Source organism: Theropithecus gelada, chromosome X (assembly GCF_003255815.1).
Source record: "Theropithecus gelada isolate Dixy chromosome X, Tgel_1.0, whole genome shotgun sequence".
Classification (NCBI taxonomy): domain Eukaryota; kingdom Metazoa; phylum Chordata; class Mammalia; order Primates; family Cercopithecidae; genus Theropithecus; species Theropithecus gelada.
In genome coordinates, this window is record NC_037689.1 from 138338185 (window position 1) to 138351506 (window position 13322).

The window sequence follows — 13322 nt, forward strand, 5'->3', positions numbered from 1 at the left end:
ACAGCTTATAGCGACCTCGTCAGAGTTTTTTGAAAGAGAGAGAGAGAGAGAGAAAGAGAGAAAGAAAGCACTCTTATCTTTCCCCACTAGATGGCAGGCGAGCCACTTGGTAAAGTACTGACTGGCTTAGGACTCTAGAAACCACAGCAATATTTTGGTTTGTGAAGCAGCCTAGCGATGGACAAAGGGTGAATTAGAAGTCATGAAAAACAGAGACAGCCTGTATCCCATCGGTTTGCAGTTTACCAACATTTCGTGTGTATGAAAACATGGTCTTTTTCTTTTGACTGTGAGAAAAAGGATAGCTAAACAATTTCTCTAACAAGGAAAATGTTGAGCTCACTCAGTTACAGCTAACAGACTTAACGATTATTTGTCACACCACTTTACAGGTAATGTCTTCATCTATATCAGGGATTGACAAACTGCTTCTGTAACAGTAAATATTTCTGGCTTTGCAGGTTATATGATCTATGTTGAAACTATTCAGCTTTGCCACTGTAGCAGAAAAGCAGCTTGAAACAATATGAAAATAAGTGGGCATGAATAGGTTACTATAAACTTTTATTTATGGACACCGAATTTTGAAATTCACATAATTTACACTTGTCACAAAATATTCTTCTTCTTTTGATTTTTTTTTTGAGCACTAAAAAATGTAAACATTATTTTTAGGTGAAAGATCATACAAAAAATGACCATAGGCCTGATTTGACTGGCAAGCAGTAGTTTGCAGAGATCCAAGACTTCTTAGCTATCAGATTGGCAATCTCCTCAATCTATATATTTATAACTTTCATAACACATATTTCAATGTGGTAAGTATATTTTTTGCACATATAAATTACTAAAAATCCATGTGGCATTTTTGCCTGTTATTGTCTTGTTTGTTAAAAACTATAGACAAAAAAATTCAAGTAGTATACCGGGTGTGGTGGCTCACGCCTGTAATCCCAGTACTTTGGGAGGCCAAGGCGGGCAGATCACCTGAGGTCAGGAGTTCGAAACCAGCCTGGCCAACATGGTGAAACCCCATCTCTATTAAAAACAAAACAAACAACAACAAAAAAAACACATAAAAATTAGCCGGGCATAGTGGCGGGTGCCTGTAATCTCAGCTACTTAGGAGGCTAAGGCAGGAGAATCGCTTGAACCCAGGAGGCAGAGGTTGCAGTGAGCCAAGATTACACCACTGCACTCCAGCCTGGGTGACAGAGGGAGACTCTGTCTCAAAAAAAAAAAAAAATTCAAGTAGTTGGTGCATTGTTCTTGGATTTGTCAGGAAGAGAGCACGCAGTTAAATGTGAATTTCAGTTAAAATAAAAACAAAAGGGATTCACTGTTTCTCTGAGATTCAGTTTTAACTGGGTGAACTAAATTGCTAAGTCTGATATTTGTTCTTCTACTGACCGATCCTCATTTATTACGGGCTTAATAAATGAAGTTGAAGATCTGAAGACAAGACTTCTCCAGTAAAATATATCTTTGGGGAATTGGGAGAAATATGGATCTCCACTGGCTTGCTTGTTTTCCGTGCACTTTAACACATTAAAACAACTGTAAGGCACGAACAGCTGTTACTCACATCCATTTTCTAGAACAACAAATTCTGAGCTGCCAGTCTCAGTTGAACAAGCCATTTAAAGTGCTTTGTAAGAATCTCAAAGTAACGAGCACTTGCTATTTTATGTTGCAAAGGGCTTCAGAAAAATTTGAGGTCTTTTAATTGAGTAGGAACAGCAAATAAAACTCCTCCCAGCCTGGTGTTCTGTGGAACTGAGCTTCCTTCAGGCCGTTTCAAAACAGAAACTCCGTCCTCCTCTAAAAGCTTTTTTATACCCCTTGATGGAGGTGTCAAGCGTGCACAGGCAGCAAATCGTAGGGCCTGGTTCAGAGAGGTTTCTTTTTGTGTGTATCTGTTAGGATTCACTACTGGTATTAAATATTGACCCACATTTAATTTGCCTGGTGACTTTTCACGATAGATATTGAATGTTAAATGCTCTCCAAATCGGATGTTCTTTCCAGTTTTAAGATTTGACGCCTTATGATCTACTCCATCCACGACTTTTACAGAACCTTGGAGGGTCTCTTACCGCTCTGGACTTGAGTTGGTTAATCCCGCTGCAGAGACGGAGTGGGGCGGGGGTGGAGGTGGTGGTGAGTGGTGTAACTGAGGAAGAGTCCCTGGCATACTGCAACCAGGTCAGAAGTGACAGCATCCAGCCCTCCCCTCCTTGGGGAGTGGGGGAAGGGGGCGACCCCGCCCAGTGCAGAGGGAGGCGAGTCAGGAGCCGACGAAACGCTGGAGAGGCCATCCGCGGGGGCCGGTCTCTGCAGAGAGCAGCCGGGTGACAACGTGGCACGGAACGGCACTGCATCAGAGTAAGCACACTGCAGAGACGAGACGAATCCTCCCCAGAGAGGGGAGGCGGTTAAGGAGAGGCGATTGCGTGGCCCGGAGCAGCCAGACCCGGTAAGCCGACTACTTCCCGTATTCCGCTTTAACCAAGCTGGTTTTCCTGGCGGCCCCACAAATGTCCTGAGCGGAGCGTCTTCGCTGGCTCACAGCCAGCCAGCCAGCCAGAGCCCACTTCTGCGACCTCCTCCTTCTTCCCATCCTGAGGGCTCCTGCTTCGGCTCCCGGCTTCCTCCTCCCGGGTATCTTTTACCCCTTCTGTAGCTGGATAATCGCCCTCACTCAATCACCACGGTCGTAAATAGGGCAAAACGAGCAAGGCACTCGCCTTGGGTACAAAATTTAAGGCGGTACCCAGATACTCAGTAATCAAGATAAAAATGTTCATGCAATCTCTTTAAAATTCAAAGTTACAGCCAAAATTCCGCGAGAAGCTAGATAACAATTATTAAATAAGGGCAAGCTCAGACTTTGCACTCGAACGACTTAGCCTCACTTGCCTCACCCTAATCCCCGGCGCCACTAATCAACTCTGAAGTGATTCCATCCTTTCCGTGGTGCCACGTAGTGGACCTTCGGTTTTCGTTGTGTATACGCCTTCCTGGTTGTGTGGGAAGAGGCAGGGACTGAGCCTCACGGAGCGCAGTCCAGTGCTTTGTTCACCGAGGCCCTGGGGTCGATATGGATTTTGGAGTAGCCCAAAGGTGAGGGCTTATGCAGCCACCCCAGGTTGCAAAGCTTTGCATTGGAACTGCCGGAGGCCCCACAGAAGCAAAGTTAGAGTGGAAAATGCACTCCTTTAATTAGTATTTAGGAACCCCTTCAATAATTGAATTGAGTATAAAATCTTTAAAGTAACTACAAATAGCAGAGAACGGCTTTTGGAATTCTTTTTCTAAGACGGATGCCTCCGCGCGTGGAGACGCCTTGTTCCTCTCTAGCTTGCCATGTGTATTTGGTCGTGTGGCACTTCAGTCTGAAGTTGCAATGATACAAGCACCTTTAATGAGGATCACACTCCATAACTTAGGAAGCACCATTTACCTCTCCTAGTAAGTGACTAGATACTGTTAGGTGCTGGCTAAAAAAGGGTTTTCAATTCTTACCATCCCCTAGAGCCATTTTATGCTGATCTTGAATTGTTTGCTGCTCTTACGTTTAAGGGAGGTGACAAGGGGGCAACTAGCTCCGGAGTAGGGGATGACCTGGTGTTATTTATAAATGCTTCTTTTTGTCTTATGCGTGCCAGTGAAAAATGAGGTTAAGAGGAAGATCTCTAAAAGACCTGAAGAAGATCAGGAAACTATTGTTCAAATCCGTGTGCATTTTCTTAAAGTCTTTTGAAGTTTTGGGCGTGACCAGCTCTTCAAAAGGAAGAAAAGGGCACTTGTGATCCCTGGCCTGCTAAAAAGAGTTTGCTTCCCTTGAGGAGGGATCAAGCCAAATTCTGTCTAACCTGGAATGGGGAAAAGGTGGGCCGAACGGTCATTGTGGGCTTCGTCAAACCTGGGACACGGCAGATCCCCTTAGCTGTTGGATTTCTTATAGGCCTGGTTTAGCTGTTCCACGCTCTGGCCAGCAGAGGGCACTATAGCCACATAGAATGTTTTTTGACTGTGTGTGGTGGTGAATTTTCAGAGCTATTTAAAAGACTTCCATCCAGGAAGAAGTATGAACGATTTTCCATGAAATTTTAATGTGACAAATAGATTATCATTAAAAACTGATGGATGTCTATTTGGTTTTTAACCCATTGAACCATAGAAAGAAAGTGAAGATGTTTCATAACAATCAAAGATTAAAATAGCAAGAACAAAAAAGCAATGTGATAATAAATATCGGCATCATATCCCTAAATTATTTCCAACATAAGTAGTTAGGGCTTTTGCTCATAGGGATGATATTTAAATTTTCAAATAAAGAAAGTTAATTGGTGAATTTATATTACTCATTGGAAGAATGAAAACTGGGATATGAATAGTCATGTGATCTTACAATGTACAATTCAATTTTCTACAGAGAAGTCTCCAGTAAAATATGCTTCTATGTGCCGTGGGAATTTAAAAATCAAAAATGTAAAAGATTTATAATTAACTGCCATCAATGAAATACCAAAGAATGTGTATGATTCTGAGCAGGATTAGGATGGAAATGTATTCGCTATGTTTAGGTCATATTTGTAGAAAGTTAATGGAAGAGTTGTATCGATACTAATTTACTTCTTACAGTTTTGATAGGAATATCAAATTCATATTGTAGAAACTTAGACTCACATTCTGTGTTAGAACCTATGAGCTATTCTGGGTGTTTTAATATGGTTTTTGCTCATTGCTATGCTACAGGTATTATCATACATCTTTTCTAAAGGTGGAGGCCTTCTTTTTTATTTAACCAGAAGTTTCTTGTGTTAGGATGATTTTGAGCAGTTAAGAATTGCAAGAAAAGATCTTAACATCATTAGTTTCAAGTACATTGTAATGATTGAGTGTGGAGTGTAGAGCAAGATTGCATAGCTGTACATTTTGGGCTTTCCTACTTAATAAACGTGCGACCTCGGACAGATTATGTAACTTGTCTGAGCCTCAATTTCCTCATCTATAAAAGAATAATAATAATATCCATTGCATAGGGTTGTATTAAATATTAAGTGAGTTAATATATGTAAAGCAGCTAGAACAGTGCCTGGCCCAGAAAAATCACTTTATAAGTGTCATTTACCTATTATTTTTTTCCATTATTGTTAATAATATTTTTAATTTGAACATGATGTATTAATTTCCCCTTAGTTTATTGTTTAGCTCTAGAGCTGCTTAGATTCATTTACATATAATATTGCTTATCTAATTTTAAATAAGTGGTTCTATGCACATTTAGTAACTTATGCCTCTTAAACATTGGCCATGAAAGAGAATTCTTGAATAGTTTCATGAAGCAGTCTTTGTCTCTTACTCAGAGTAGAATATTTTGAAGACATCTTTTCTCTGAAGTTTTTAGACAGGCTATAAACTAGTTTATATTAGTCGGAGTTCTCCAAACAGACAGAACCAATGGGATAGCTAGCTAGCTAGATAGATAGAGGAGAGGGGATTTATTAGAGGAATTTGTTCATGTGGTTATGGAGGATGACAAGGGCCAAGATTGAGGGACTGACAGTTGGCAAGGGCTTTCTTGCTGTGTCATCCCATGGCAAAGGAGAGAGAGGCCAAACTTGCCCTTTTGTAAAGAATCCACTCCCATGAAAATGACGTTAATCTATTCATGACAGTGGAACCTAATCACCTTTTAAAGATCTCACCTCTTAATACTGTTACAGTGGCAATTCCATTTCAACATGAGTTTTGGAGGGGACAGACATTCAAACCATAACACAGGTCCATGACAGAATTTTCGCATGCACCAGAATGTAAATGACAGCTACTCATTTTAAGGGGAAACAGCTTAGGTTAGTGTAAAAAACATGAGTATTGGAGTCTGGAGCTTGGACGCTAGCTGTGTGACTTTGGACATGCCACATGTCATCTTTGAGCTTCTGCTTTTTCAAATACAAGGCTGTTGTAGGCCAGAATATGACCAGGTTGTAAAGGGTTTGCCACATACCGACTGCTGACATCAAAACATATTAGTTCCATTTCCTCGACCTTATTCCCTTTCTCCTTTGATAATGCTTCATTCAAGTGTAGATCGAAGACCTCAGGAGGAAATGAAATGTTAAGAAGATTTGACTGTAACAAAAGGGTTAGTGTTAACACATCCATTGTGTACTTATACAATAGAAGTACAATAGTAATCTTAGAAGCTGTGCAAAATCACTGCTGCTTCCTCTCTCTGGGCCTCTGAATTAATGATGCAATATATACAATACATATAATAAATATATGTTATAATATATAATATATATTTATTATAATTAATTCTTCTATTATATATTATATTACATATAATAATAATTATTATATATTATATTACATATAATAATAATTATTATATATTATAATATATAATATATTATATAATAATTATTATATAATAATATAATATATATTATATGTATATAATATATACTAATAATTATTATATAATATACATTTATATATAATATATATTATTATTATTATTATTATTTTGAAGACATATTTTCTCTGAAGTTTTTAGACAAGCTATAAACTAGTTTGTATTAGTCAGAGTTCTCCAGAGAGATAGAACCAATGGGATAGCTAGCTAGTTAGATGAAGGAGAGGGGATTTGTTAGAGGTTATAGAGGATGACAAGGCCAAGGTTGAGGGACTGACTTCAGCCGTCCTTTGTTTCAGCTTCATAATTAATATTAACTATAATAATTATATTATTAATCTAATTATTATAATATAATTATATATAGCAATTAATATAATAATTATATAACATATTTAATTATATATGATAAATATATATTATATTAGTATATGTACATATTAGTGTATATATTAGTATATGTATTTGTATATATATTTTATATATATATATTTGTACTAATATACATACACAAATACATATAAGTATAGGACCTAGTTACTTCCTCTAAGGCTTCATGTTTCTCTAATGGTCATAAAATGGACTAAATGGGGCTTGAGGTGGATGATGAGATTCCACAGATAGAAAGGAAAGGGAGCATTCCAGCTAGAAGGAATGGTGTGAGCAGAGGTACAAGTATGATTTTGGTCAGGAGCCAATAAGTAAAGCAGTCTTTCCGGAGAACCTTTCTTGAGGAAGGTGCCTTGTAGTGCCCACAAACGCAGGAAGCAAGGATTAGGACAAGGTCACTGATGGTCAGTTCAAGGAGTTTGGAATGTGTCCTGTAGCTATTGGGAAGCCACTGAAGGCTTATTAAGTAAGTAAAACACAGCAGAGGTACTGTTTTGGGAACAAAAAGCTGGTGGCTATGAGGGTGGACTTGGTTATAGCAAAATTAGTCAGGAAACTATTTTAACAGTCTGGGGCCAGATCATAGAGGGCCTCATAGGCCCCATTTGTTCCTTCATCTACAGTTGCTTCAGCTTTTACATCTTTCTAGACCAGTCCTGTTATGTTTTACAGAGGTCTTCCATTTCAGTCTTAGATGCTGTCTTCTGTTTGCCAGTGGGAATTCTATAATCCCATTTGATTTCCATAGCATCTAATGAAATTCGTTTTTTTCTCCCTCCCCTCCATGAAAGCAAATTTTCCATACATTTTGTGTGCCGAAACCTAGTAAGAATAGGTCAGATTAATCCTAAATATCTGCTTTTTTATTCATTGCAATCATAAACCCTTTCATTAATATCAAGACAGCTAAAGAACTCCACCTCATCAAAGAAATCTGGCATCTGAAGCCCTATATGATTTGCCTCAACACATCTTTTCCAGTTTTATTTTTACTGCCCACTTCAGCCATCCTTTGTTTCGGCTTCATCTCTCATCTAATTCCACGCATAGGCAGCAATTTCGTGCCTCCGCCTTTGTCCCTTCCACCTGCTTGCCTTCTCCTCCACACCCTAAAAATTCTACCCATTCTTCAAGGTCCTATTCAAATGCTACTGCTTTTGAGAGTGTTGCATGCTGGTCTTACTTTCTGTACTGTAAGCATTTATGCTATAAAATGAGGACCTATTCTATTCCAGTTACTGTCAAGGCATTCCCAAATGATTAAAACACAGGAAAACAGATGGCACTGTAGTGAAATATCCTAAGTGCTGTAATCAGAGTAGGCATTGGAGGAAGGCTCTGAGAGTTTCCACCACCAATACAGAGCCAGCAGGAGGGATCAGGGAAAGCTTCCTGGAAGAAATGGTATCAGAGGCGTTTGAACCAGAGTGACTCCATCTTGAATAGGGGCGGGGTAAAATAAGGCTGAGACCTACTGGGCTGCATTCCGAGGAGGTTAAGGCATTCTTATTCACAGGATGAGATAGGAGGTCCGCACAAGATACATGTCACAAAGACCTTGCTGATAAAACAGCATGTGGTAAAGAAGCCAGCCAGAACTCACCAAAACCAAGATGGCGACGAAAGTGACCTCTGGTTGTCCTCACTGCTCATTATGTGCTAATTATAATGCCCACCTACCAAGCACCTGGATTTAAAACTTGGTAACAATTTAGCCAGGTGTGGTGGCTCACGCCTATAATCCCAGCTACTCCGGAGGCTGAGGCGGTTGCAGCGAGCCAAGATTGCACCACTGTACTCCAGCCTGGGTGATAGAGTGAGACTCCATCTCAAAACAACAATATAAAAATTGTTAACATTTTTTCCATAAAATAAATTACTGGTAACATTATATATGTATTTGCTTCAGGTCCTCCCCTGACAAAACATATATTTATTTATATTACCGCAGTTCCGTGACTGCACCCAGTAGAATCAACAGCAGTGACCTAATGTCATCTAACAGCCTACTCATGCTCAGATTCCCTCAGTCCTTCCAAAACTATGAGTGACTATTTATTGATTGATTATTAGTGAAGCATTATCAGAAGATCTGAGATCTGAGAACTTGGTACTGTTGCTTAGTTGATATGAGTCATAGTATGGATTGGTGGAAGAACAAAACTTAAGACAACAAAATAGATAGTAATTATTTATTTGAAAACACTTTCCTCTCCAAGCTACACTAACCCAAAGAAACTGAGGGATCACCTAAGATCAACTTGAGCGCTCAACCTGGTTGCCCAAGGGTTATGGCACTACCAGAAACTCTCAGGCTCTAGAGAGAAACAAGGCCATTGGGAGAGAACTCCAGACACTTGTGGATGGATAGTCAGTTGTTTATTCCAACATCATTTTTTGAGTAGTCCATCCTTTCCTTAGTGTTTTGAAATTCTACCAGAGAACTGTAAAAATACTAAAAATGAATAAGTGAACACATTTGTATTATCTTATTGGGGGGAAGGCTCTTCAAAGCAAGGCAGAGACAGTTGACTACATAAATACTAGAAGCAACTTTATGGCAAAAGACAAAAGTAATAAAATTCAAAAGTAAATGACATGCTTGGAGAAAATATTTGCAATATAGAGAGGATTAAAAATAAGATCTCTAAAATGTTAACAGTACCTATAAGTCGGTAAGAAAAAAATATAACGTGGAAAAGGGATAAGAACAAGTATTTAAAGAGGAAAGATGATGAAAGAAATCAATTAAAACAAAAATTAGATACCTTGTTATTTACCTTCTAATTGATACAAGTCACAAATGCTGATTATGTTTCATGTTGGTAAGTACATGAGAGAAAAGAACTCTCATTTGCTTTTAGCATACAAATTGGTACAACCTTTGTAAGGGCAATTTGGCATATATATACACATGTATACGTATATATGTGTATATATACACATACACACACACATATATATATATATTTATTATTATTATTTTTGAGACGGAGTCTCACTCTGTCACCCAGGCTGGAGTGCAGTGGTGCGATCTTGGCTCACTGCAACCTCTGCCCCCGGGTTCAAGTGATTCTCCTGCCTCAGCCTCCCAAGTAGCTGGGATTACAGGCGCCCGTCACCACGCCCAGCTAATTTTTTGTATTTTTAGTAGAGATGGGGTTTCACCACGTTGGACAGGCTGGTCTCAAACTCCTGACCTCGTGATCCCCCTGCCTCAGCCACCCCAGGTGCTGAGATTAGAGGCGTGAGCCACCACGCCCGGCCTTGGCATATATTTTTATTACTCCAAATTTCTGTCTTTCTCACTAGCTCATAAGCTACTCATGTAGATTGCCTTTGTTCCTGACCTCATTTCCTATTTTTATGTTTGCTTTTTCCTAGATGGTGTGCTTCTCACCTCAGCCTGGTAGCCTGACCTTGACTCCCGAGTTCTACGATCGCTTCACAACTGCAAGTCATTCTCATACAAAATTTAAGTTTTCCTAAGTCTGCGCCTTTGAGAGCTTTGGAATGATATGCAAGTTCAAGTCACCATCCTCTTTCTTGCTACCTCCTGTGAGAAGACCAGCCTTTGGGTTACTTCTTTCTACCCTTGCTCTTCTGCTTGATATTGTTGCTTCCGCAGCCATTGATCACACACGTGTTGTCATACAAAAACTGGGTAGCCTTTTTATTTGTCTTGTGAATTTTATCATTTGGTTCTTAACGTATTACAAATTAATATTGTGTACTCTCAGTGATATACAACTTTCAGTCATTGTAAATTTGCATAAGTTAGGGTGAGAATGGCATGCAAGCAAAAGAACAAGAAGAGGGATGATAGAGATGGAAGAAGAGTAAAGAGGGCAAGAAAGGTTATGTTAATAGCGAACACAATGAAAGTTCTTTAAATGCTTGATAATGGTGAAAGCAACACTTCCTAGGTCATATTTTTGGTGTTAATGAACCTACACATCATACAATAAAGAAAAATGAGAAAGCAGTTGGGGCCAGTGAATCGGGGGCACACAAGAATCACTGAGAAAATCATACATAACTCAAAATGCCACAATAGAGAAAATATAAAGAGATGCGCATGTGTGGCTTCTGAAACAGAGAAGGTTGAATAGGTCTCTTTCTGTGTGTAAAATCTGCCAGTGAGCATCACAAAAATGCAAATTTAAATTTCAATCTGGATGGAAAGTTATAAAATTCATTGCAAGTAATGGGTGGTTGGGTAGGTTTAAGAAATGCCAGGTGGGTGGATCACTTGAGGTCTGGAGTTTGCAACCAGCCTGGCCAACATGGTGAAACTTTGTCTCTACTAAAAATACAAAAATTAGCCAGGCATGGTCGTGGGTGCCTGTAATCACAGCTACTCAGGAGGTTGAGTCAGGAGAATCGCTTGAACCCAGGAGGTGGAGGTTGCAGGTGAGCCGAGATCGTGCCATTGCACTCCAGCCTGGGTGACAAGAGTGAAGCTCTGTCTCAAAAAAAGAAAAGAAGAGAGGAGAAGAGAGAAGAGGAGAGGAGAGGAGAAAAAAGAGAAGAGAAGAAGAGAAGAGAAGCAAAGCGAAGCTGTGGCCTGTAATGAAAGGAAGTGGAGAAGTGGCTGGCAGAGGAAGCAGATTAAGAAGCTGCCGGAGAGTATCCTGAATACCTGAAGAAGATGATTGAGGAAAATGGCAATTTGCTTGAGCAGGTTGTCAGTGCTGCTGAAACTCTGGAAGCAAATGCCTACTTGCACATCTATTGCAAAGCATGAGAAAAGGACCAGAGGCTTCAAGCCTGGAAAAGACAAACTCGAAGTTCTGCTTTGTTCCAGTGTGTTCTGATTAAACAGATTCCAAAATTGTTGCCTTTTAAAAAGAGAAGGCCAGAAACACTTTTCTGTCTACATGAAGGGAAACCATAAAATATGGATCACTGAGAAACTCTTTTTGAACTGGTCTTTGAAGTGTTTTGTTCTGAGGTTAAATAATATTTAAAAGAGTAAAAAATCTTGACTTCACAGTGTTGCTGATTCTGGACACTGCTCCTACAGACAAAAATGCAGTCATAAATGCTGCTCCTTGTGTTCAAGTCATCTCCATTACCCCCAGTACGACTCCACTCCTTCAACTCATGCATCTGAGAGTGCTAAAGTTTCTGATGTACTATGCTCGGCCTGTATTTCGACTACCCGCAGATCTTATCAGAGACACCAGAACTTTACTGTGAAAGTGGCTTGGCAAAATTTCTCCATTTGTAATGCTTTCACAGGTGTAGAAGAATCAGTGAGACAAATAAAACAATCAACACTTAATGAAGTCTGGCAGAAATTTTGGAATGAGGTTGTGACTGATTCAGAAGGTTTCCTTCCAGTAGTAGAAGAAATTGAAAATGTTGTAACATCTGCAAACCATTTGAATAGTGAAGGCCTCGAAGACATTGAGTTAAGTGACATTACTGAATTGTTAGACTCTCACCGTCAAAAGATAGTTTAGAAATATTTTGGAGATGTGATCACATCAAAAGGCAATAAAAGAAGCCAGCATACGTTAACATCCAGAACTCTAAGAATGTTCAAGTATCTACTCCACAAATGAAATTGTCACAGTGATTCAAAAGAAAGAGGTCCTTTGGTGGACTACATATTGACTTTCAGGTAAGGCTTAGATGATTATTTACAGTCCTATAAAGCAGTAGTAATAAACCTCCAAACAAACACCAATAAGTCTTTTCTCTCTGCTTACTTGAAAGGGGAGAAGAGGTTGACATTAGGACATGTCATTCAAACCCGTTCTGCAAACAGAAAAACAGGAAGTAGATATGCCGCACACAGATGGTTAAACCTTGGGATTCAGACTCTGATGGCTCTGATGATGTGGTGATTTGTGTGCTGGGGATGAAAGAGGAGCAGAAGACTGAGCTTACATCTCTTCAGATGAAATGCAATTTTCTCTATTCTTTCCCTGTTACTACTGCTATGACCAAGCATTTTCATTGATGTGTTATCATCTTCATCTTGAGATCACAAAGGAAGTTAATTGCCTGATATCCACTATTGCTAATATAAAATATCATTGATATTTATTTTATTGTTTTATTTTGGTGAACAAACTAATTGTCTGGGCTTTTGTAATACTCACATCCCTGCCTCATTTTTTCCTGAAAGGTCTTAAATTCCTACAACATGGATACTCTGAGAGTTTCAGGAACTCAACTATGGCATTTAAGGAGTGTGCTGCTACTGTACTTGGCTGGATGATTTGATTTTGTACTCTTGATCTGAAATTCGTTTTAATTCTGATTAAGCCTAACTTGTGATCTCACCAGAAAGGATTAGTTTGGTATACGTTAAATTAATTTGTTTTGCAGCAGTTGTATATGTTAGCTATTGGCTGATCCTGAAAAGCAGTATATTTATGTCAAATTTCCAGATTTCCCTTGGTAGCTAATCAAGGAGGAACAGTTGCTAGAGTTCATTTTCATAGATTCTTTGTGTTCTCATATCTGGCCTCCCCAGTGATTCGAAGAG